Here is a 26,653-nt window from a genome sequence, read left to right as displayed (position 1 = left end):
AGAGAAGCAGACCCCTTTTCCTTGAAGTTATATAAGGCTTTTTAAGAGTACGTTTCTGTTTTGCTGTGCTTTAATGGACTTTATTCTTCCTTGGGATGTTTCCTTTGTACTCCATGCCTTGACCAACCCCCTTCTTGAACCTGTTGTGGCTGTGGAGTTGAGGTTTATTTCTCAGAAGGCACCTTTTCTGGTAAATGTTATCTCTCCTCAAAGTTTCAGAGCGTCAAGCCTTTTCCTGTAAGCCACCATATTTGATATTTCACAAAGGTAGGGTTCACTTTGAACCAACCCTACATTTCCTACCAAAGTATCCTTGGAATTTACATTGAACAAGGTGATTAACCTGCCAGTTTTCTTTCCAAGCTTCTCTGACAAAGAGGAGCATATTTTGCATTTGATGGACATGTATCATCAATTGAGGTTTTACCTACATTGTATCAAAACCTTTAGAAAAACAAATCAGCTCTTTGTCTCAATTTCTCTGATCAAGTTAGAAAAAGATGTTTTCAAGGTAGCTCTTTCCAGGTGGTTATCTGAGTGTATTTACTTTGTGTACAAAGAAAGAGGGTCTATATTACGACTTTGAAATGTCAAAAGAGTGAACGCTCTTACATTGACACAGAATAACTGAAGCTACTAAATCTCGAACTGTCAGAACAGCGATTGTTTTTTTCCCCAGGGAAAAAAAAATAGCTGGGCCATTGCCGGGACTTTGCCGTTTCCTCCACTGTAGTGCAATCTCAGAGTTGGTATATTTAAGTAGAGGGGTGTGGGGTCGAAGCCCCACCACTTTATTTTGTGTGTAGATTCGGTGTTTTTTTTTTTTTTTTTTTTTGGCCCAGCAATTTTTTTCCCCTGGGGAAAAAAAACCCTGTTCTGGCCATTCGAGATTTAGTGGTTTCTGTTATTTTGTGTCGATGTAAGAGCGTACGCTCTTTTGACGTTTTGACATTGTAATATAGACCCAAGAAAGATGGTTATCATTGCCTTGCAATCCCAAAGCTCATTCTGCTAGGGCGGTTGCCACTTCCGCAGTTTTCTGTTCTAGAGTTCCTATTGATGACGTTTGTGCTGTGGCTACTTGGTCCAATGAATACCTTCATATCATATTACAAGCTGGATTTGTAGTCTAGATGTGGGACCTCATTTTGTTCTGCCATTCTCCAGAATATCCTTCATGAGACCTACCAGAGGTTAGATAGCCGGTTATTCTGTCCCATCAGTTGAGTATGAATGAAAGAGGCAGCATCGGATCCAAATGTTATGTATTTAGCATAATGCGAGATCTATGTTTTCTTCTACCTTGCTTAACTTCCCTTCCCTTCACTATTTTTGGGCTTCCAACTGACAGCACTGGACCCTCCTGGAACCTTGTCTTTATTATAGCTGCTAACTAAAATATATTTTCCAGTGCTCGTGTTTATATGTTGGTTTATTCCAATATATTTTGCTGCGTTAGTCAGGCATACTCAATCTGAGGTACTTAGCTGACAATCTAAGTTAGACTGCAGAGTAACTTTATTGATAGGAGCTGGTTGGGGGTGGGGCCTGAGCTTTGGATTCAAATGTCTAAAAGGTGCAGGTGTTGCATCTGTACATATTGGATAACTCATCAGTTGAGGAGTAAGGAAGAAGACAACATGGATCTACTGTTATGATAAGTGCATTGCTTTCATTTTTTTCTGATGAATGGGCACAGTAGCAGTCATGTCCTTTTCCACAGCTAGTTGTCCAAAAAAAAAAGGTACCACTATTTTGTTGCTCGTTTTAAGCAGGGACAGATGCCCCAGTGTTCCATCTTCATTTAGAATGAGATATAGAAGATTTTTATTAGTTTCTCACTGCTTGGAGTACTGACAATCTATTCCCTTCCCCAGCTGGTAAAGTTTGTGTGCAGCAGATCCCCCAGTGACTCTCTTCTTAGCTGAGTGTTGCTAATTTTCATACTTAAGTTACCTGAAGTTACCCAGACCAGGTTAACCAAACTGGTAGTTGTCTGGAGGCTGCCAGTGACAGCTTTATGCATAGCCCTGAAGGGGCATTAATCTCTACTGGACTTGAGCTGTCCTTGCCTTCAGAATCGGTCTTTTCCCTTGTACATCCACCATACGAGTAACTTCATATGAACCACTGAAGGAGACAGTTCTAGATACATTGCAGGTGCTGAGAAGAACACTCTTGGCATACATCAGAGTTATAAACAATACTAATTTCATGAACATTAACTGTTCCTTGACTTAGGAATGGGGTCTGCTCTTGTCTAGGTATTAGAAAGCCTAAGCATTTGAAGAAATTAAAAAAAAAAAGAATCCAACTTATCTCCTCCCAGTGCTCTTGCATGCTTTGCTCTTCTTACCATCTTACAGTCCACCCAAAGAATTAATCTAGGACATTGCTATTAATTATGTGACCACTTCCAACAAATTAATCTAAGACTTTATAATTAAGTGACCAGTTTTGCAGCAAATCTACCTTACAGAGCACACCACTGTGCAGCCAGTAAACTAATCAGCTGTTTAAAACTGCCACAGCACCTAACTCTCAGTCGCTAACCAGTCATTAGCTTATTCACAAACCAAAAAAAATTGCCCATCCATTTATACAGTCTAGAGAGTGGGGGCCACTGAACTTCTAGAAGATCTAAGTGTATGAATGTTCTGTGACATGTTTTATACTTTACATTTGAAAATGAAATATAATACTCTGTATATTCTTGATGTTTTGCTATTGTAGAGCTTTTCTCCCCGGACCTCTGCTAAAAATGTTTTTTTGACCCAGTCAGACTTTCCCAGTTACCAAATGTCAAATAAATAACATTACTTGTTTTCTGTGTTTTTTACTGATACCCAGTAGAATAATGTATATGTCCTGGCATTATTTGGTGTGTGCACAGATAATCAATGATATGTTTAGATACAAACAAGCCATAACAATACCAGTTTTATACTTATTTCAGCAAATAGCAATACATTGTGTAACACTGGTACTGCCACACCAGATCAGTGACTGCTGTTTAGTATTACCAAAGAGAAGCAGGGTTAAGTCATTTTTATTTACGTAATTGAGGAATAATGTATACCTGTTGCTGTCCCTGATTTCACACACTTTGCTCTGTCAATCATAAAAAGTTTTATTTGATGATAAATCATTCAGGGTTACATATAATCAATAAATCCAGACATAGTTTTATAGTTCTTATTGTCCAAAACATGCATGTTGATGCAAAAGGTGTTATTCTATTAACTTTTTAAGTGAATTAGAATAACATTTAAGACATGTTTCTGATTTTGAGCCTTTATTCTGGTATTATTTATAGCCCTGGCTGAATTCTTCAGCAAAGAAGTTGAGAGTTATAGTATCTGGTGTTCTGCCAGTATTTATAAAACTTCCAGAAAGAGAAAATCATCCCTGAAAATAGGAAACATCAGCTCTTCTTAAAATCCAAGGTTTGCACTGAGATCTGTCACTCTGGGCTGTTGATCTTTCATTAGCTTTATTCTTTTAGGGTCGTAGCACAGCCCTGTTCAGGTTAAAAAGCATAGTAAGGAAATTAATACATTTTTCCTGTTCATTTTTCCCTAACCAACAACAGGTTTTGTGCCCCCCCCCCCCCAGTCTAGGATGATTAAGGGCCTCCCCTGCAGCCACAGGTATTACAGGCACCTAAAGATGGCTATGTTGTTAGTTTTAGTGGAAAGAATGTCCACCAGTAGGGTTTAGGGCCACTATGTTAGTGGTAAAATATTTAATGGAATTGTGAAGCCTGTTACTTGATAAAACACTTAATATACCCAGAGATATCTTTGAATTTTAAAGGAGATATAAATAAGAGTTATTACTCAGCTGATTTATTAAGTACACAAGAATGTTGTATTAGCTTTTGTTGGTTTGACAGACATGTTACAAAATATCAAGATAAGATAAATTGCTGTCTTTGGGGGCCCCCCAGGAACAGGGGGCCCCCCAGCAACTGCAGGGTTCTCTGGTGCCTAAAGTTGGCTATGAGCACATACACACATTTTTTGGAGAGTACTACTTGGGGTGGCCATGCGACTTGGCTTATACCTGCTTGGCCTCCTACCGGATGGTAGGTGACCAAGGACAAAGACAAATAAGCAGTGATTAAATCCTTTGAGCAACTATAGGTTCATAGGTAGGTACTATGCTATCGGCCCAAGGGCCTACGTAAGCCTAGCCAACAAGGTTCCCTGGCTTACACCACCCAAGAAAGTTATTTTCCTGTGCCACTGTCGAGCAGAATCACAGAAGTGATCCCCGGGGTGTATTTCCTATTTCCCATCCACTCGTTAAGATTTTTCTTGAAGAGTGCTAATGAAGAACTTTGCTTGACATAGATGGGGGTAGCCTGTTCCAGAGTATGGGAAGTCTCTGGGACAGGAATCTATCCCTCCAGCATGTCCTGTTTGTTGTGGTGACAAGGTTTAGGTCCTTAGAGAGCGTGTAGCTCGGCGGGATTGGGATTTCTTTAGGTGTAGCATGTCCAACAGCTCTGGGTTTGACATAGCTTTATATGTTAGGCAGAGATCACCTTGCAGTAGGTAATATTCTACGGAGTAAAGCAGGAGTATTTTGAGGCGGTCAGTGTAGGGCATTTGTTTGAGGCCAGTAATCCTCTTTGTGAGGTACTTCTGTGGCCTTTCCAGCTGCTGCAGATGTCTTGTGAGGTACATTCCAAAAGGGGCATTGTACTCTATAATGGGTCTAATGTGTGTCGAGTAGAGGGGAACAATGACCTCTTTTTTTCCTGGATGAGAACCTTTTTATGATGAGGTGTGCCACATAGAGGGACTTCCTGACTACTGTGGCGATGTGACTATCAAAGGAGAGACTACTGTCCACCTGGTCCCAAGGTCTCTTATCACGCATTCGGTGTTAAGTAGATTGCTGCCTATGTGGTAGTTCATGGGTACAGAGTTTTTACCAAAGGGGATGACACTGCACTTTTTGGCATTGAGCTTGAGGCCATGGCTCTGACACCAGGCATCTGTAGTGAGTTTAGCTATAATTCCAGAATGGGGGATGGTGTTGAAAGCCTTGGCGAGGTCAAGATAGGCTGTGTGACCCACCTTACCCTCATCTACGGCTTTCGTGACTGCCTCAAAGAAGTCGATCAGGTTTAGGAGGCATGATCTGCCTTTCACAAACCCGAACTGTGTGGGATCCAGAGTTTGGAGGTTACCAATGTCTTTGTTTATGAGTTCCATGATGATACGTTCCATGGCCTTGCAGACCAGGCTCATCAGGCTAATAGGTCAGTAGTTACCGGGATCAGTGCTGGCTCCCCCTTTGTGGAGTGGGATAACTGTTGCTGTGCGCCATTCAATGGGCACAAAGCCTGATGCGAGGCTATTATTGAACATGGTGCTTAAGTGGGGAGCCAGTTCGTTCTGAAGTTATGTGAAACGCAGCCTGGGATGTTGTCCGGTCCCATGGATGCTGCGTTTTTGGCTTTAGAGAGTGCAGCTTTTACCTGTGTAGTTGTGATTACAGGGACTCTGCATTTTTCATGTATAGATATGGGCCCTTTAGGGGGTAAGAGGGGGGTAAAGTTAGCACTGAACCTATCTGCCAGGATGTTGGCAATATCAGTTGGTTCTGTAATTTTCATGCCTTTGTGCTGTAACTCAGAGCAGATCTGGGTGTTGCCATTGAGATTCCTGACATAGCTATAGAATGCTTTGTGGTTGTCCTTGGAATAAGTGGCGATTTTGTTTTCATAGATCTTATAAGGGATCTCAGCTTCTTAATGAGACTGACCAGGGAGCTCCTCCACTCATGGGATTTTAATCTCTTTTGCAACAGTTTCTTCCTTCTGTTGTACAGTTTGTTTATGGCAGGGGACCACCAGATTGGCTTCCTTTTTTTTGGAGGAAAGCGTCTTGGTTCTGTTTGGGATAGCACGATCCATGCACTCATGTAAGTGCTTATAGAGTGCATTTGTGTAGGATTTAACAGTTGTAACTGTATTGTCCATCTGCATGGGTGTCATGAAGTTCACCACTTCTGTCTTAAGAAGCATAAAGTTGGCTTTGGAGAAATTTTTTACTGTGGTTTCCTTAATGGGGGGTGGGGGTGGGATGTGGATATTAAGGGTGATTAGCTTATGCTCGGATCGGACCGAGGAGTTGACTTCAGGTGTGGAACACCGGTCACTCATGTTGGTAATGACTAGGTCTAGGATATTGTTGCCCCTAGTGGGGGTGTGGATAAGTTGATCTAGGGCATTGGAGTGTATGAATTCCAGAAAGCTTTGAGCTAAGGAGTTGGTACATGAGTAGTTTTCCCAGTTAATGGTGTGGTAGTTGAAGTTGCCCATTATTAGGGTGTTTGGTTGAATCCTAATATTTTCCAGTACATCAAGAAAAGAGGAGTGGGAATCCTGGGGCATGGTGGTGGATCTGTAGCAAGCTACAATTTGGATTGCATTTTTGTCCATAGTTAGTTGCACACTGATAACCTCGGATCCATTATGCTGAGCAACTAGCCTGGAGGTGTGGATATCCTTAATGAATATGGACACACCTCCGCATTTGGTGTTTCGATCCAGGTTACATGGCCGAATAGTGTGGGATGAGTTATAGCTTGGTTGTGCGGGGGTGCTGTCTGGAGCCATGAACCAGGTCTCAGCCACTGCATAGATATCGATGTTCTCCATTTTAAGGGGTGCCTTGAGTGAGTGCATTTTGAGATTTAGACTTCTAGCATTAAGTAGCATTGCCCTCCGTTTATAATTCCACTTTCCCTGCACATGGAGTCACAGTTTAGCTGTGGTCCTTCCAAGTATGTTCTTCTGTGCTGCAGATAGAGACCTTGTCCAGTCAATACAAAATAAACACAAAAAACAAAGTCCTTTGGTAAACATCTCAGCTCGAGATGTGTACTCTTCTGATTTGTAGAAGTCTAACAGATATTTGTGTTGGGTATATATATCACTCCACTGGAACAGGAGGGCAAATCCTTTCCATTTATCTAGGTAAGACTTCCTTGTGTTTGGTTTCCTAGCCTCCTCTCAAGATGGGGACCATGCCCTCAGAAAACATGTGTCTCAAAAAAATGAAAGCTAAATCATTAAAGCTGTCAACCATAAAGTCCTCTGGTGGGGTGCATAAGAGACCCCTTGCTTTGCATTAATATTGAGGCAGCAAGACTCGTTCTCTCTTTACCATACTGAGTAGGGGAAGAACCAACATTAGCCAAAAGGGGGCTTTGAGTTGTACTTCTGGCCAGTTCTCTCCTTTATCTTTTGAATTACCCTACATAGAAGACAGATTGAAGGAAAAGTATACAAAAACAGACTTGCCAGATGAATGAGAATGTTCTGTTGTCCAGGCTTCTGGAGTTGGTGTCTTGGAGCAAAATTTTTGAGTTGTCTTTTGCAATGGGAGACAATAAGGTGTATTTCTGCCATACTCTACCTAAGGATCATCTCTGAAAAGACATCCCTGTCTGGCATCCATTTCCGGGGATCTGCCTTTGTCTAGCTGAGCTGACTTGTGAGGAAGTTTCCTGAAAGGGGATATAGGATGCCATCACGGTCATTCCTGACTCTTGTGCAAGACTGCTTGTTTCCACAGCCACCTTGCACAGAAGTAAGCATGAATGTCCCTTATTTCTTGATGTACCACTTCACTGCAGTGCTGTATATTTGAATGTGAAGGATCTCTGGTTTCCATATGGGTCTGGAGGTTCTGAAGGCTAATATTACTGCCTTTATGTGTTTTGTGTTGATGTGTTACCTTCTCTGTCCCTTGTCTCAGACTCCCTGGATCCTTACATTCACTGAATAGGCTTGCCAAGTGACATATCATTTACATAGTAGGTGCAGGGGTATTCTTGTTTTTCAGAGTGTACAGTGCTGCACTTTTTTCTGAGCTTGAGTCCATAGTCCTGATATTAACAGCTGTGCAGGATATGGGTATCAGCTAGACAGAGTGCTAAGTTTTTACAGTCATCTGCAAACTTGGCCAGAGACCCATGAAATAAGCCTGAATATCGGCTAAGTTTATTCTGAAGAGAAGCATACCCATCTCGACTTTTAAAAGTTAAGAATAGCATCAGCTCTGACTGTGTGCATTCTGCCCATTTGCTATCCAACAGGCTACCAAACAGTTAATATATAAGCAGGTAAGCTTCTCAATAATACCCAAATGTGGGATAGTAACAAGGGCTTTGATTAGATTCCTGTACACAGCGTGTACTGCATGGATATTATCCAGGACCTCTATTACATTCTCAAAGAATTTGACCAGATTTAGTAGGCAAGAACTGATTTACACAAAACCATATTGTTTCAGGCGGAGAGACTGCAGACTGCCAACATAATTACAAATTTATGAATTTCATCTCTGTTGAGTGAAAACTGGACATAAAAACAATCATCCTGACAAACATGAACTAAGAATTGTTACACTCAACGTAGGTTCACTGACAGGATGGAGCTGAGAAGTGGGTAGCATGATGGCAAGAAGGAGGCTGGACATCCTGTGTATCCAGGAGACAAGATGGAAGGGCAGTGCAGCAAAGCCACTTGGCTTGGGATCCAGAGTCTACTGTTTAGAAGGATGACAGGCTAGAAATGGTGAGGGAATTGTGGAGAGGGAGAGGCTTCAGAAGGCAGTGAGGGATATCATAAAAATAAGTGACATACTCATTGCAGTCAGACGCCGGTGTAATGATAGGCTGAGATCAGGAATACTGCCTTGTGTCCCACAGCAGGATTGTGATAGTGAGGAGAAAAGAGTGTATTCAGATAGCAATTGTAGGACCTACTAGATAAGGCAGGACAACATTAATTGGTATGGATACCTGAATGCACATATCGGGATGCAGAGAACAAGATATGAGGACTGCCTTGGTCCACATGGGTGGGGCAACAGGAATAAAGAAGGAGAGACCACTCTCGACTTCTCTCTGGCAAATGGCTTGATGGTGACCAACACATGGATAAGCAAAAGAGACAGAATCACAAGATCACAATCAAGAGTGGTGAACATGCAACTCAAGTAGACTTCGTCCTAGTAAGGAAAGTGTAGTGGGGTAGAATCTGTGATATGAAAGTCATTTTCAGTGAAACAGTCATCCAATAGCATAAACCACTGGTTGCCACAATCAGCTGCAAGCAGTAGTCAGAGAAGGTTCTAAGGTCAACAGCGACCAGGCTGAAGACCTGGAAGTTGACGGGAGAGAAAGCACAACAGTTTAAGGAATTACGCAGAGCTCTAGCACCTCAAGAAGTGGAGGAAATAGGTGGAGATGAAGAAGAATGGCAGCGTCTCAAAAACAGTATGTGTGAGAACTACATAACAGATATGCAGCCTAGCCAGGTACAGAAATAAGGTAAACAGGGAATGCTGGTGGTGAGATGCAGTAGTCTAGGAAGTCATCAAAAGAAAGGAGGAGCACAAAAAAAGTGATAGATAGAAAAGATGGACTAAGCTAAGAAGGAATGCTGGTTGGCTAACAAAGAGGTTAACAGAGGAGTTGCAATAGCAAAGAAAAAGGCATCACAGGCACCCTACCAGCTTCTGGAAAGTGACTCATTACATGGCACAAAGAAACTATATCAGGTTGCAAGACAAAGACAGAACGATAAAGAAGATAGTCAGACATCCTTCATAAGGGATGCCAGCAACAAAACTGCTCACCAGTCCGCAGGAAGTCAGAGGCAGATAGGAGAACTTCCAGCAGTTTCTGAATGAAGAAAACCTCACAGAAGCTGTATCGCCCAGACAGAGTCTATGATGAAAGAAGAGGAGGAGCTCACCATAGAAGAAGAAAAGCAATAAGGAAAATGAAGTCAGGCAAAGGAGCAGGCTCAGATGTGTTCATGGTAGATATAATAAAGATGTTGTGTGAGAGAGGGGAGAAATGGCTCCTGAGGGTACTCATAGCAGTATGGACAGAAAGGAGTATCCCAGAAGAATGGAGAATAAGCATACTAGTACTCCTTTTAAGAACAAAGGGGACATTCAAAACTATGGACAGTATAAAGATATCAAACTCCTATCACACTGCATGAAAGGTCTGGAGATGGTGATTGATAAATGAATATGTTGAACAGTAGAAAGTAAGATGGCAGATGAGCAGTTTGGATTCAGATCATAATGCAGCGCAACTGACCCATTGTTTGCAGTGAGACAGGTAGTTGAGAAGCTAGAGATGAAGAAAGAGCCCAACTGGGCATTCCTAAACTTGGAGAAAGCATATGACAAGGTCCCAAGAAAGCTGATTCGTGCAGTCCTGTAGTGGTTGTAAGTCCCAAAAACATGGGTGAATTAGTGAAGTCTATGTACGAGGACTGAGTGACTCAAGTACAGACAGTGTACGGTCTCACAGAGGGATTCCCAGAAGGAGTGGATGTGTATCAGGGTTCAGATCTGAGCCCACTGCCCACTGGTGATGGACTACATTAGCAAACAGGTTGGAGGGGACAGATCAACAAAGTTGCTTTATGCAAACAATGTGGCATTACAAGCAGACCCTGAGAAGAATGTCTGCAAAGGATAGGGCAATTCAATGCAAAACTGAAGGCGCATTGGATGAAACTGACAATAAGACAGTTCTGAAGTAAGCAAATGGGGAAAATCAGAAGAAAATAAGAATTGTGATAGAAGGGAAAACAGTGGAACAGGTTAACATCTTCAGGTGTCTGGGAGGGTTGAGAAGAAAGGAAGTCCGAATGAGGAGGTTAAAACTAAAACCAGAGGGGGCTGCAGCTAACTGACACAGAATGTCAGGGATAGTGTATGACAGATGAATGTCAAAGAAGCTGAAAAATAAGGTGCATAAAACAGTGGTGTGACCAGTAGTACTGTATGGTATAGAAACCTAGGCACTAAAGGCAGAACAGTTGAGAAAACTAGAGGTGATAGAGATGAAGTGATTGAAATGGGTGATATGATCCACACTGTGAGACAGACAAAGAAATGAGGACATAACTGCAGAAGCCAAAGTAGCTCCAGTTGCAGAAAAGGTCAGACAGAACAGATTACAGTTGTTTGGGACATGTATTGAAAAGGAAACAAAAAAAACAATCCAGTGAAGAAGATTTGGGATAGGCAGAAAGAAGGCAAGAGAAAATGACAGTGTCTGGCAAACAGGTGGATGGATTATGTAAGAGAAGACCTGCGACAGTCAGGCACGAGTGTTGAAGAAGGTAGGAGTGTGGTATTGCAAATTAGGAGCTGTTATTGAATCCCACACCAACACAAATGTTCTCCAGGCAGGGCTGATAAAGACAAAGTGGTGTCAGAACCATTTACTAAAACTAAATGCCAAGAAATACATAATAGTATCATTCGGGAAGTCATCCTCCCCTGGTAGCTATCATATTGACAACATGACCCTTACAGTTGACCCAGTAGTCAGGGAGTTGGGGACACTCATAGATAGTAATTTAACCTTTGAACATCATGTGTCTACAGTAGTGAGGAAATCATTCTATGCTGCACGACTTATAAACAAAGGTATGTCACCTAGGTCAAAGGAAGTCATTGTTCCACTGTATTCAGCATTCATCAAACCTATCATTGAGTACAATGCCTCCTTTGGTATGAACCTAACCAGACATATCCAACAATTGGAATGTCCATAGAGGTTCCTCACTAAAGGAATACAGGGCATAAGTAAAATGTCCTAAGCAGACCACCTCAAGGCCCTATCCTTGTATTCTGTCTCCTATAAGCTGTTGAGGGGAAATCTAAGCCTGGTATACAGGGCGTTGTCAGACTGCACTCTGATGGACCTCCTGCATATCCACAAAAACAAACAGCACCAGAATTACCCATTCTAAAGACTTAAACCTTGTCTGTGATATAAATAGGACCTGCTGGAGAGACAGGTATGTATCCAAGAGACTACTCAGTCTCTGGAACAGGCTTCCATCCATGTGACTTGATGTAGTATTATATTAAGTAGTGGGGTATGTTTCCTTAAGCTAATCCTCCTGGATGGCTCATTTAGGGGGAACATATCCCCAAATACCGTAGCTCAAGCCAAAACCGTAACCAGAGGCCAAAATCAAACTTCCTGCTGGCACAGTAATTTCTAGGAAAAAAAAAATACTATCATAGAGTTCTATGTCCAGGCAGTCATCCCAGCTAAAGAGGTCAAACAATCCATTAGCGGTGCAGGAATACCCACTTGTTCTCCCACACAAACATCTGTGAAAAATTTACTGTAATATATTCAAAAAGAACAAATCTGCACAAGCTAGCCCACAAGACTTTGTTCCATTTCCTATCAGTAACGTCACTACTATTACAGTCTAATTCAGATTGCAATCAGGGCCAGGATAGAGGAGACTCACACTGCTGCCAGGACAAACCTTATTTGCAGCATGATCACCAATATTTCTTATTACCTCTGGCACCTATAAGGTATCCCTGAAGGGTGTTCATCATACTCTGTATCCTACGGTGAAAAAGATGACCTGTGAGCATCCAAATGATACCCAAGAACTGTCATTCTTCTATGGCTGAGAGGATGAAAAGCCTGACTGTCCACTAAGAAATGATAGCATCCATTTGGGGGGAACCCAGAGAAAATGGGCCTCAGGTATGCAAAGCAGACACTGAAGTGATACTGACTCAGTGCTGCACTCTACTGACTGAAGATGTTCTGTGAAACAGAGCAAAGTAACTTGGGAGAACTCATCTGTAGTAAGTGGACTGGAATAACTGGGACATATGGAATAGGAATATGCCATCTGAAGAGCTGCTTCTCTGCAAACCTTAACAAAGAAAGCAACTTTTAGTGAGCTCAGCCTCCATCCTGTAGTATCATACCTCACTCATTTTATTTATTGTATTTGCTGTCGGGATAGTTCCAGTGAAATGAAAACCTTTTTCAGCAGAGGCCTAGGGAGAAAAGCTCCAGCAAATATAGTAATACAAGACACAAAGCAGTGATATAAAGAGAAATTCCAGCAGAATGCAGTAGTGCAGTAAACACAGCAGTAGTTTCATACAGAAATGGAACCCATATATTACCTTGCTTAAACACAGCAATGATATAACTTACAATACTATGTAGACAGCAACTATTTTTTTTTACTACACAATACGCATCATTAGACAGTAGTAATATAAAGGAGATACAGTAGAAGTTTATAATGAGAGGAATAAGATTGAGCTGGTAGAATGATTATTAGTATGAAATGAAATGATTGTAGGAACTTACCTCTTATGAGGAAGTAAGTTTGCTTCGGGTTTCTTTGGAGGGAGTAATTATTTGAAAGATGTGAAACAAGGATTAACTAGGGCAAACACAAGAACACAGCAAAGTATCCAGTAGGTGCTGTTTTAGTTGTGTTTTGATAAATTTTATGTCTTCAGTTTGTTTTCCGGGGAGGCTTAGAGAATTCCAAAATTTTGAGTAGTCATTTAAATAAAGGGAGTCTCCTGCTGTATTATTTGATTTTGTTATAAGAAGTTGGTGTCTGTCTGTGGATCACAGGATTCTATTTGTGGACAGAGTGAGAGTATATACTACACACACACACACACACACACACACACACACACACAAACACTCATATAACATACATATGCATATACACACAAGCACGTAGAGGGCCAGTGTTAGCATTCTGTGGGCCCTGTATGTCCTTGTGTGTATATGCATATGTATGTTATATGAGTGTTTGTATTGTATACATACGTGTGTTTGTGTGTGGTGCGTGTGTGTGTGTAGTATGTATGTGTCTGTCTGCATATATATATATATATATATATATATACGGTTACACACACACACACACAAATGCATGTCACTATTGTGTACGTATAAGTACTTCTGCACATTTGTTGTATGAATCTTCTTTGGGTCTGTATAACTGTGGTAAAAAATATCCCAATGTGGTATACCTTAAAGTTAGCTGACCTTAAATATTTTTTTAGAAGTGAAACTGGATCTGCTTCTTTACTTGCAGTTTTCTTTTTTGTAGAAGAGTGGTTAAAATGTGCTGAAACCATTAATTGCATACATATTCCAATGTTTTCATCAGTAGGATTTAACTGTTCCTGACACAAGTACAACCTTTTTTTAAACTTCTTTAGTTTTTTTTGCTGGAGGCTACAATATTCTATCCCCAGCCCTTTTTAGGAGTTGACAGAGGTGTGAATCATCTCCTCTGTATATAAGGTTTAGTTCTGCCTCGCTGGAGCATGTTGGGCCTGCCTTTGATGCAGACTGGTTGGACAGGTTTGTGGTGCATTAGAAACCGGTTTGTCTAGTCTGTTATGCCAACAAATTCTGGTATGATGCTGGGTCCCAGAGAATGTAGAAACCTGCCCAGCCAGTTAAATGAAAGGCATATTAAGTTATCCACTGCACATATATACTCTTGGGTAAGTCAGATTCATTCACCAAAGCAGCCTCTTCGGCATTTAGAAGTTTGGTCCAGGGGAGTTGCCTCCCTTTAGTAGATTTCTTATTTCATTTGCTAAGTGTTTTTCATTTATCCAGGGGCTATGGAAAGCTAAATGACTGGTGAGTGTTTTTATAATGGCATTTATAATGAGTTAATTGCTTGTCTGTGAAAGAGGTTATAGATTTTCTTAAGGATGCAGCTGCATGGATTGAGCATTTCTGATGTTTAATGCCCTTGTGTCATAAATAAAATTACTATTATCTGAAGGAAATACCTCACACCTGAACTTAAATTGTCATCAGACCTGACCCACCTTTCAAGGTTATGCTTTTAATTTCTATGGTAATGATAAATGTTTACATGTAATTCACTGAAAGAAAATTTACATCAGTAGTTAGATTGTAGGCTTCTGTTTTAGCACCATCCACATGTGGAGTGCCTGCGTCTGTATGTGTTTATACAAGTTATTTTATATGCATGTGTGTGTCTGTCTATTTATTTTGTAAAGTAATAGTCATTTCTATAGTTGAAATATGTTACAGAACATTTTCTAGAGAAGGTGTATACAACATGTTCCTATCACTGTGGGTAGTAGGACTCTGGGAATTAAAAGAAATGTTAGTGTTAAATGTTACTGTATTAGATTACTGATGATTACTGAAACATGGTCAGTGTCGAGTTCAGCAGACAGGAGGAGGCGTGTTTTGTAAATAACCAGTAAGTTCCAGACCCTGCCGTTTTAAAATATTCAGTGTATGGTTACCTCTCTTCTCCATCTTCCAGTTTCTGACTCTGCTTAAAAGAAAGGTTTAAAAAAAAAAAAAAAAAGAAAGAAAAGCTGCCTATAAATTTTCCTTTAACTAAACGGGGATGGAAGCCAGGATGGTAATGAAGACTGATGATGATGATGACCTCTGTCTTTTTTAATCTACTAATTTCAAAGATATTCTTTGTAGTAGTCTCCTTGACTTTAACCAGGGATCTTTTAGTAGATTAAGCCGTCACTGAATTCTACTATTCTAATATTTGTGGATGATTTCCTGCGTTTGCACTCTGTTTAATTGTAGTTTTTCTGTTATACTAGTTTTAAGGCAACGGAGGACGCTGGCAGAATTTACAAGTAGAAGTACATTTTCTATAATTTGAAATGATTTATGAGTACAGCTGGATTTCAATGTGTTCTGCAGTCATTATATATGGTCCAGTGCTTTGTAAAGTACTTAATTACCACTATGTACCTGTAACCATTAGCATTTTTATAAAGTCCGCAATAATTCATCATTTTTAAATGTAGTCCTGTTTTGAGTCTGGCACTTATCCACTTCAGGAGATCTGCACTATACATAGAATTTCCTGAGCTGATTCCAGCTACCACAGCCATTGTCATAAACTGTAATTTGTAGACGTTGCTGCAGCTTATTCTGGCTGTTTAGTTTCTGCTTTATTACACTAGAGACTGCTAAGGAAAAAGTCAGTTTTGTATGCAGTTAATGACATTTTTACTTGCGACATTAAAAAAAATGGTATACATTTGATATGTACTGCCCTTCTTTGAGTAGAATACATAGCTATGTGAGAACAGTAGCTGTTACAAATGTTGAACATTACAAATGTGTTTACATGATTCATCTATCACAAAACTTTGACTTGCGTTTTGCCAGGTGCTACAGTAATGTGAAAAACCTTGTTGCCCCCCACCCCACCTTTTGCTGGACCCATTTTAAAGTCTGATTCACTTAGTCATTGGAACAGATTCAAGATTCAGAATGTCAGCATTTGTGAAGTTCGATATTAGTGAATGTAGGTGTGAGAACAAAAGGAGATACCTGCCTGTCTATCTAATGCTATTGTTGGTGGACTAGACTGGTTCCAAAGACCTTTTCAGCCATGACCTGAACTAAATTTCTTAAATAATTGATGTAGCCTTGAATTTACATGATAGTACAATCTTGTCAGAATTAGTTCTATAAAGTATCTCTGTTATATTTTTTCAATAAAAGAGAAATAGTAACACTGAAGTTTTATCTTTGATATGCAATATACAGAATTGACAGATTATATATGTATTACATATATAGATAATTATCAGATTTTAAGCTTACAAATGCTGTCATGTGTAGGGAATCTAATTGTTAATCAACATGTAATATTTCAGAATAGATTTTATATGCTTATGGGGTGCTAAAGAAAATGGTGACAGCACTGATGTCCTACTGTGTTGTCAAGTATATTTAACCATGCCATAAACCGCTTGTTTAAACCTGTGTTTACTGTGGCACAAACCCAGTACTAGGAAGAGCGTGCTTTAACTGTGCAAATAAATAGAACTACTTGCAGTACTAGATTTTATTAATGTGTGTGTGTGTGTGTGTGTGTGTGTGTGTGTGTGTGTGTGTATAAATAAATAAATAAATAAATATATATATATATATATATATATATATATATATATATATATATATATATATATATACATACATTATGTAGATGTCTGTCTGTAGTGTGGTCAGTGAAAAGCATCAGTCTTGTAATCAGATGTCAGGATTAGCCACCCCAATTAGGTAAAAGAAAATGCGTTTAAAAAAGTGTAGTGAAATGATGCATGTATTTTTCCCCTTTATAGACTGCTTTCCATCTAATATAAGGAATAAAGGAAGCATATTATGGAATGTTATGATTAACAGCAGTTTAGCTGTTTGCAGGGCGGGTGTTAGCATTTTGGGGGCTCCCAGCAAATGTTAATTTGGGGGCCCCTAGGTAGTTCCTGTCCAAGTATCACCTTGTCAGTGCCACCCCTAAGCAACCTTTTAGTTCATACTGCAGACTTTTAGTTGTAGTATGCACAGACTGACCTGTAGCTACAATACTATTACATTACAACAGGCCTGTGTACCACACTGTGTTGGTCCATCTCACAAAGGGAGATGTTGCTGGCATTTACTTGCAGCAGTGATACATTACAACAACTCTGTACAGGTGTGGACTTAGGTGAAATGGAGCCCTAAGGCCTACCGTTTCACCCCCCCCCCCACACACACACACACAGACACCCTCTAGTCCTCCCTATGTTTCCTCCCATCTTGGGTCTCCCCACACCATGCACATTACTTTTTTCTTTCTTTTATCACATTTTGCTGTACTCTTCAGCTTTTTCAATAAGCCGTAACTTTCTATATGTTCTGAAATGCAATTTAAAGTCTGTTTTTTCTTTTTACACAATATTTTTTTTTATCAATGATGGCTTGAACAGCAATTATAATTAAGGTAATTGTGATGAAATTGAAAAAATATGATTACAGTAATGTATTCTACTTTGTTGCTCCCAGACAGTACACTTGCCCCTGTACAAGCTACCATTGTACACCTCTGATGTTTGTGAGAAAAGTAAAAGAAACCATGACCACACTGTCTTCAACCCAAACACAAGCTATAATGACCTCCTATAAAGTTTGACTGTGATGAAAATTAAAGAAGCAATAACCACCCAATCTCCAGCCCCCCCCCCCCCCTCCATATAACCTACAGCAGCTTTCTGTAAACACACACATCTGAGCAGGGCTGGTTTTAGAATATGAGAGCAGAGGTAATTATCAGCTTTATCTTAACAGGGTCATATCATAGTCCTGTTCAGGTTAAAGAGTATAATCAGGAAATGATTTCACTTTTCCTCCAACCAACAACAGCTTTTATGGGATCCCCCCACACATTCAAGGATGATTAAGGGAGCACCCTGAATTCATTTATACAGTCTGCGGAGTGGGGGCCACTGAGCTTCTAGAAGATCTAAGTGTATGAATGTTCTGTGATATATTTTATGCCATACATTTGAAAATAAGTGAGAAGGTCACTGAAAAAACAGTCAGTAAAAACAAAATGAAAACTCCAGCAAAGCTAGAACTTCCACTGAGTGACCTCCCAAACCTCTTGTATCAGAGGCACATGGATATATGCAAATGACCCTTATGAACATCAGGTGTTTCAGCTAATTGGTGATTCTGAATGCCCATGACGTGTTTTGTCATTTTCATGGACAATTTCAGGCCAATAAAGTCAAACCCCACTTGCTGTGGATGTGCATATTTCGGCCTTATGACATCAGCTGGGTAAAACAGCCCTGTGTTTCTCATGCTTAGTCACCAGATGTTCATAAGGGTCATTTGCATATATCCCATGTGCCTCTAATACAAGAGGTTTGGGAGGTCACTCAGTGGAAGTTCTAGCTTTGCTGGAGTTTTCATTTTGTTTATACATATGAAAATGAAATATAATGCTCTGTATATTCTTGATGTTTTGCTCTTGTGGAGCATTTTTCCTCGAGCCTCTGCTGAAAATGTTGTTTTGACCCAGTCAGACTTTCCCAGTTAATGTCAAATAAATACATAAGTACACTGTATTGATACCCAGTAGAATAATGTATATGTCCTGGCATTATTTGGTGTGTGCACAGATAATCAGTGATATTTTTAGATCCACACAAGCCATAACAATACCAGTTTTGTACTTATTTCAGCAAATAGCAATACATTGTGCAGCACTGGTACTGCCACACCAGATCAGTGACTGCTGTTTAGTATTACCAAAGAGAAGCAGGGTTAAGTCATTTTTTTTACGTCATTGAGAAATAATGCATACCTGTCGCTGTCCCTGATTTCACACATTTTGCTCTGTGCATTATAAAAAGTTTTATTTGCTGATAAATCATTCAGGATTACCTATACTCAATAAATCCAGACAGAGTTTTATAGTTCTTATTGTCCAAAAAATGCATGTTGATGCAAAAGGTGTTATTCTATTAACTTTTAAGTGAATTAGAATAACATTTAAGACATGTTTCTGATTTTGAGCATTTATTCTGCTATTATTTATGGCACTGGCTGAATTCTTCAGCAAAGAAGTTGAGAGTTATAATATCTAGTGTTCTTTCAGTATTTATAAAACTTCCAGAAAGAGAAAATCACCCATGAAAATAGGAAGCCTCAGCTCTTCTTAAAATCCAAGGTTTGCACTGAGATCAAGTCACTCTGGGTTGTTGATCTCTCTAGTGCTTACCTTGCTCATGTTCATGTTGTTGGTTTTAGTGGAAAGAACGTCCACCAGTAGAGTTTAACTAAGCTAGAGTCACTATGTTAGTGGTAAAATATTTAATGGAATTGGGAAGCCTGTTACTTGATAAAACACTTAATATAACCAGAGATATCTTTGAATTTTAAAGGAGATATAAATAAGAGTTATTACTCAGCTGTTTTTTTAAGTACACAAGAATGTTGTATTAGCTTTTGTTGGTTTGACAGACATGTTACAAAATATCAAGATAAGATAAATTGCTGTCTTTGGGGTCCCGCAGGAACAGGGGGCCCCCAGCGACCGCAGGGTTTGCTGGTGCCTAAAGCCAACTATGGCTGTTTGAATTATTTTAGTACATAACTGGCTTATGAATAAATAGAAGTGTGGTGGCTCAGTTAGTATATGTAGTCAGGACTTGTTACTGTGTAACTCTAAACCTTTTAACTGTGATCTTTCACTTGTATAAGCATTGTATTAAAACATTAAATGTTAATTATGCATTTTCTTCAGCTAAACAACTTCATATGTTTTCCACCCTTCAGGTTCACAAAATGAATTATATTTCTTGCTGCCTTACATGTATTAATTTATTTATAAACTTCCTTACTTACTGGGATGATCCGACTGGGCAGAGCCTCTTGTCATCGAAGGCCTGGGGAGAAATGCTCCATGTCGTCTCTCTTCCTCTGCCTCTGGTGTGTGTCTGTGCGTGTGTGAGATATACACTCGCACATATATATACATGAGTGCATTATACAGTGGATGTAAAAAGTGTACACACCCCTGTTAAAATGCCAGGTTTTTATGATATAAAAAAATGAGACCACAATAAATCATTTCAAAACTTTTCCCACGTTTAATGTGACCTATAACCTGTACAATTCAATTGAAAAACAAACAAACCTGTTAGGGGAAAAATATAAAAAATAAAAAGCGTGTGATAAGCTGGTTGTATAAGTGTGCACACTCTTAACTAATACTTTGAAACACCTTTTGATTTAATTACAGCATTCAGTCTTCTTGGGTAGGAGTATGTCACTATGGCAGATTTGACTTAGCAATATTTGCCCACTCTTCCTTGCAAAAGCGCTCCAACTCTGTCAGATTGTGAGGGCATCTCTTGTGCACAGCCCTCTTCAGGTCACCCCACAGATTTTCTATTGGATTTAGGTCTGGGCTCTGGCTGGACCATTCCAAAACTTTAATTTTCTTCTGGTGAAGCCGTTCTTTTGTTGGTTTGGATGTATACTTGGGGTCAATGTTGTGTTGCAAGGTGAAATTCCTCTTCATCTTCAGCTTTCTAGCTTGCTGAAGGTTTTGGGCCAAAAGGACTGGCATTTGGAACTGTTCATAATTCCCTCCATCTTGACTAAAGCCCCAGTTCAAGCTGAAGAAAAGCAACCCCAAAGCATGATACTGCCACCACCATGCTTCACCATGGGGATAGTGTTCTTTTGGTGCTGCAAAGTGTTGTTTTTGCGTCAAATGTACCTTTTGGAATTGTGGCCAAAAAGTTCAACCTTGGTCTGATCAGACCATAACACATTTTCCCATATGCTTTTGGGAGACTTGATGTATTGTTTTGCAAATTTTAGCCAGGCCTGGATGTTTTTCTGTGTAAGAAAAGGCTTCCGTCTTGCAACCCTAACCCATAGGCCAGAGGGCCTATATTATAACGTTGAAGGTACAGAATCTTGAATACCTGTTTATCGACATGGAAATGTCAAATGTCCTCTTCAGCGAATGGCCACATCATCGATTTCTTTCCAAGGGAAAGAGATCATTTGGCTGTTGTAAATCTGCCCTTTTCCCCGCTTTAGTGCACTCTCGGAGTTAGTATATTTAGTTAGCGGGGTGGGGGGGGCGAAGCCCCCAACTTCATATGTTTGTTAAATTGTGTTGTGCTTAGTTGATCTACCAATTTCTTTCTCTTGGAAAGAAATCGATGATGTGGCCGTTTGCTGAAGAGAACGTTTGACATTTACATGTCGATGAGTAGGTACTCGAGATTCTGTACCCTCAGTCTTATAATATAGTCCCTAGGCCAGACATATGGAGAATACGGGAGATTGTTATCACGTGCAGTACACAACCAGTTGTTGTTCTTAGGGGCGCCACAGCGGAACTACGGTCCGCTAATGATTGGCAGTAGATTTTTTAATGGGTGCTAAGGTGCCAGCTCGACGCCCAACCTTCAGCAAAGGCATGCCCATTCTATGCATGTCTTTCGAATGCCACTCGACTGCAGGGAGGACATGCAGACTCCACACAGAATACGCTCTAGCCGAGAATCGAACGGGAGAACCTCTTGCTGTGAGGCAACAACGCTACTGCTGCACCATCGCGGCTTCAACATGCAGTACACAACCAGTACTTGCCTGAAATTCCTGCAGCTCCTTTAGTGTTGCTATAGGTCTCTTGGCAGCCTCCCTGACCAGTTTTCATCGTGTCTTTTCATCAGTTTTGGAGGGACGTCCAGTTATTTGCAATGGCACTGTTGTCCCTTATTTTCTCCACGTTTTGATGACTGTCTTCACTGTGTCCCATGGTATATCCAATGCTGTAGAAATTTTTTTGTACCCTTCTCCTGACTGATGCCATTCAACAATGAGATCCCTGTGATGCTTTGTAAGCTCTCTGCGAACCATGGCTTTTGCTGTAGCAGGCAACTGAGTAAATGTTAGGAAAATCCTACTAGGACAGCTGAAATTTATTTGGGGTTAATCAAGAATCTCTTTAATTGATGGCAGGTGTGTACCCAAGAAGATTGAATGGTGTAATTAAATCAAAAGGTGCTTCAACAAAGTATTAGTTTAAGGGTGTGCACACTTATGCAACCAGCTTATTGTACATTTTTTATTTTTTATATTTTTCCCCTAACAGATTTGTTTGTTTCTCAATTGAACTGCACAGTTTATAGGTCACATTAAAACAGGGAAAAGTTTTGAAATTATTTATTGTGGTCTCATTTTTTTATATCACAAAAACCTGGCTTTTTAACAGGGGTGTGCACTGTATATGTTTGTACATTTTGTGTTCCATTTAAGTGAAGCAACATGTTTTTCCCTTTCTTTTGCAGCATTAATAAATGCTATAGTGTGATTTTATTAGTTACTTGTATGCAGCCTTTAATAGTTATAGTTGTACTGTCTCCACTAACATTGTTTGCCATTGTCAGTCACAACTGATAACATACTTGCCTTTGATACTAGAAGATCAGAAGGATGTAAGTTCTATTGCCACACTAGCTGCTTGGACCCATTTCCCTGAAATTACACTACAGTGGAACATGGGCGTTTGCTGCGCTCCTTAGTGTGCCATCCTTTGGATGAGATGTTAAACTAAGGTCCCGTTTGCCCAAGTTGGTATAGCTTCGATGGATGACAAAAAGCCTATGATAGTTATAAAAAAGAGTAGGAATGCTTTATTTCGCAATATCACAGCAATTACAATTTAAATTCCATGACAGGAAAATATCTAAATATTCACAATAACATTCACTCAGATATTCTATAAACCCTCTATTTCCTTTTATATTGCAATGTTGTCGACCATAGCCATAATTTAATCTTTTTCAATGCTGCTTTAACATCCCATTTCTTATTAAACAGTTTTTTCATGAACCATGTAGATGTCATCCATATTCAGTCTTTTTTTTCTGTATTTATATTACTAACATTTTGGACAGTATACCATGTCATATTCATGTTTAGCATTTCAAAACAAGTCATTTTAACTCTGCATGTCAAACCCCAGGAACCTTTCACTCTCTTACAAACAAACAGAAGTTGTGCTGTCTCTTCCATTCCACATACAGTTATTTATAGGTTCATAGATTAGTACTAAGCTAACTGCCATTGTGGGCCATTTTAAGCCTAGCCAATTACTCCCTGTGAGAATCAAACCCTGTACCTTTTATCTGTAAGGCAAATACCTTAACCATTATGCCAGTGTCCCGGCTATTTATTTATTTATTGACATTTGTTAACAGGGTTAGTCCAACTGGGCTTGTGGCCTATTTTCAGTGGAGACCCGAGGAGAAAAGCTCCAATACAACAGAAAAAAATACAGTTAACAAGATAAAATGCCAGAAGTAGTTATATGTACAACTTTGTACTTGTGCATTCAACATATGGAGATTATACAGAGATAAAAATTCTTAAAGTCAAGGAAGAAAGATATTAATAGTTGAGCAGGATAACATTATTTACATTAATTCAATAAACAAACTTCAAGAACTTCAACAGTGGTGGTTAAATATCTCTCAAGAACTTCAACAGTGGTGGTTAAATATCATTTTAGTAGAACGTAATTTTTGAGGCGGAAGAAATGCCTATGTATAAAGAGAAGGGGAGAAAACAGAAGTGGAGAGGGGGAGTTAAGTTGGGGCTTGACAGGGGCAGGTTTTGGAGTTAAGTAGATGAAGTTTAAGTTTCCGTTTGAAATGAGATGGGTGTACTATACTGCATATTCTTCTAGGAAGTTTATTCCAAGTTTGGGCCATGGAGTACTTGTATAGGAGTTTGCCCACTGATTTTTTAGGATAGTATACTTGTAGTAGATGCTGGTTAGATGTCTGGAGAGAATGAGGTGGAGAGTAGATGGTGATGAAGGAAGAGAGAGCAGGATAAGCAGCAGGTTTATAAAGAATAGTGTGTATCATTTGAAGTTGGGCTAATAACAATAGATGTTCTAGCCAATTGAGAGAGTTTAGAGGAAGACAGTGGTGTGTATTGTAGGGAGAGCCGGTGATGAATCGAGCTATCTTATGATAGGTTTATTGGAGTTTGTTTAGGGTAGTAGTTTGTATATGTGTCAGCACAGGGGCAGCGTAGAGAAGTGATGGGAGAAGCAGAGCTTGAGCAAGGGAGAGTTTGGAGTTAGTAAAGAATCTTTTGTGGCAGTATAGTAAACCGAGCTTTTGATTTGTCTTCTTGATGCAGGTCTTTTTATGGTTGAGGATGAGTAGATTAGTAGATAACCAGCTTTCTGTGGCTAGGAAGACCTGTTGAGTGAGGTCTTGGAGTTCAGAGATGTTATTTGAGGTAGAGATCAGAGTAGAATCGTCTGCGTATTGTATGAGGGAAGATGTATTGCAAGCTGTATGAAGATCATTGGTAAAAATGTCAATGACAATTTCTCTCTTTTTCCCCATTATATTGCAGTGGTACCTTATAGATAATTTGTTTAATAGCAGCCATCAGAGAAAAGCTGTCCATTTCAATACATTTTAAAATATGCTGTCTTTTACAAATTTTCTTAAAATGCACATTTTTTTCACTGCCAAATCTTTCCATGATTTCACCAAGTCAGATGTCTCTGTTATCATAATTTACAATTCGCTGTATTGTGTAGTCTGTTCACTGTCTGTTTTCCACATCCATAATTTTGCTTTACTCATGTACATCATTTCTTCCATTACTCTTCTTTTTTGCCTCTACATCCTTCCAGAAAGTTTTGTATTTGTCACTTACTAATTTACTAGCCACTTTGTCATGTTTCCTTAATTTTATCATCCAGAATAAGTGCAAAGAAAGCAAGTAAACCTCTAGGTTTATTAACACCAGTCCCCCCTTTCCTTAACATTGTATAGAATTCCATTTTTAATTAGATTTATCTGTGATTCCCCAAAATATTCTAAAAACATTACCCAACAACTCTCTCTGTACTAGACAGTAACATATACGCAACTACTCATGGCTGAAGAAAACATAAACATTCTCCATTAGTCATCATTCCTTTAAGGCTGCCTATTGTAATTCCAAGCGTCATAACTGTAATTCCCAGAATTTTGAAAAAAAGTGTGAAATACAGGAGAATAGTGAATGTTAAAGATAGCTATTCTCCTTTAACATTTTTTTTGGTGGGGGGGGGGTGCAAGTATCACCATCCCCAAAGTTGTATACCAACTCTGAGATTGCCATACTTCAGAGAAAAGGGAATACTCTGAGAAACATCAGTCTTGGGACTTGCTATATCTGTAAGTCCATATTTTCACTAATTCGTCTCTGTTCTCTGTGGCTAGTGGTTATGAGTCTCAAAATATCAAATGGTTACCTTTATTTAATATCCACCATTCACTTTTTTCCTCTGAGCATTTAGAAATTTGTTTTTTCCTCAAAACCTTATTCCCAATATTTTGAATTCTACTTTAGAATAAATACACACCCCATGTACTCAATACATGCATTCCACTTTGTATTATTTAATATTAGTCCTACATATCTTTCACACATCTCCACTTCTTGTATTACTTATTTTACCCATTTTAATGGTCAATTTCAAATCATCCACATACATCTTTCTAAGTGACATACACACATTTTTCTCTTTTTATAAGAGGTTCTCCGGTTCAATTTTCGGCTGGGGTGCCTTCTATGCGGAGTCTGCATGTCCTCCCTGTGGTCACGTGGGTTTCCTCCGGGTGCTCCGGTTTCCTCCCACATCCCAAAGACATGCAGTAGGTGGATTGGACACTCTAATTTGGCCCTAGGTTTGAGTGTGTGTATGTGTGTGCCTTCTGTGGAAGGTTGGGCGCCGGGCTGGCAACTCGACACCGTAAAACTCCACTGCCAATCATGAGCGGACAGGTGATCTGCTGTGGCGACCCCTAGCCGGGAAAAGCCGTAAGAAGAAGAAGAAGACTGTTTTGCCCTGGTAATTTATTTTGACATTTCTCAGTACCAGCATTCATTACTAACACAAAGTCTCACTAATGGGGTATCCATATTTCACTCCTTTTCTTTTAGTTTTACTGTCCATCAGTTCACCAGTATTTCTTGCCTATGTTTTCTTGTAAACTGACTTCAGTCACCTTGACACTCTAACCCCAATTCCAGGTATTCTTAAAATTCTCCTTACTTTACATGATTTTATGCTGTTTCTTCATCACATGCTACAAGATGTATAATGTTCACTGCTTCTTTAATCAAAATTAACATCTCTTAAAAAGGAAAAAAAAAACCTAGCACATCTTTTACCTGATTCCACTAAATTCCAAAAAAAAAATCATTCTTCTGTAAGCTCTTTAGTTATTTTATTAAACCTAACCTGTAATATTTTCATCAATATTTTACAATTGGTTCCATAATGTAATGCGCCTTCAGATCTTTACATTTTCTTTTTCATCTTTCTTCAATATAACTCTGATTATTTCAGTACATACTTCTTCCATCCTTATTTCTTTCTACAACCATT

General features: G+C 39.5%; 1 protein-coding gene across 3 annotated transcripts in view; it reads left to right on the top strand.

Moving 5' to 3' along the window:
* The window catches only part of RBBP8 (RB binding protein 8, endonuclease), a 2,682,217-nt gene that overhangs the window by 499,080 nt on the left and 2,156,484 nt on the right, over window positions 1–26,653 (top strand). Inside the window, exon 1 of one of the 3 annotated variants that reach the window (XM_044065366.1) lies at window positions 14,222–14,511. The exons of 1 other annotated variant lie outside the window; for it this stretch is intronic. The gene's annotated coding sequence lies outside the window, so the exon portion shown is untranslated. Of the gene's footprint in view, window positions 1–14,221; window positions 14,512–14,973; window positions 15,278–26,653 lie in introns of those variants that run through there. One more of the 3 variants, XM_044065368.1, reaches the window with a different exon arrangement.

This window comes from Protopterus annectens, chromosome 3.part0, assembly GCF_019279795.1.
Source record: "Protopterus annectens isolate FY-2018-M chromosome 3.part0, PAN1.0, whole genome shotgun sequence".
Taxonomy (NCBI): domain Eukaryota; kingdom Metazoa; phylum Chordata; order Ceratodontiformes; family Protopteridae; genus Protopterus; species Protopterus annectens.
This window is presented reverse-complemented; position numbering and strand designations above follow the sequence as displayed.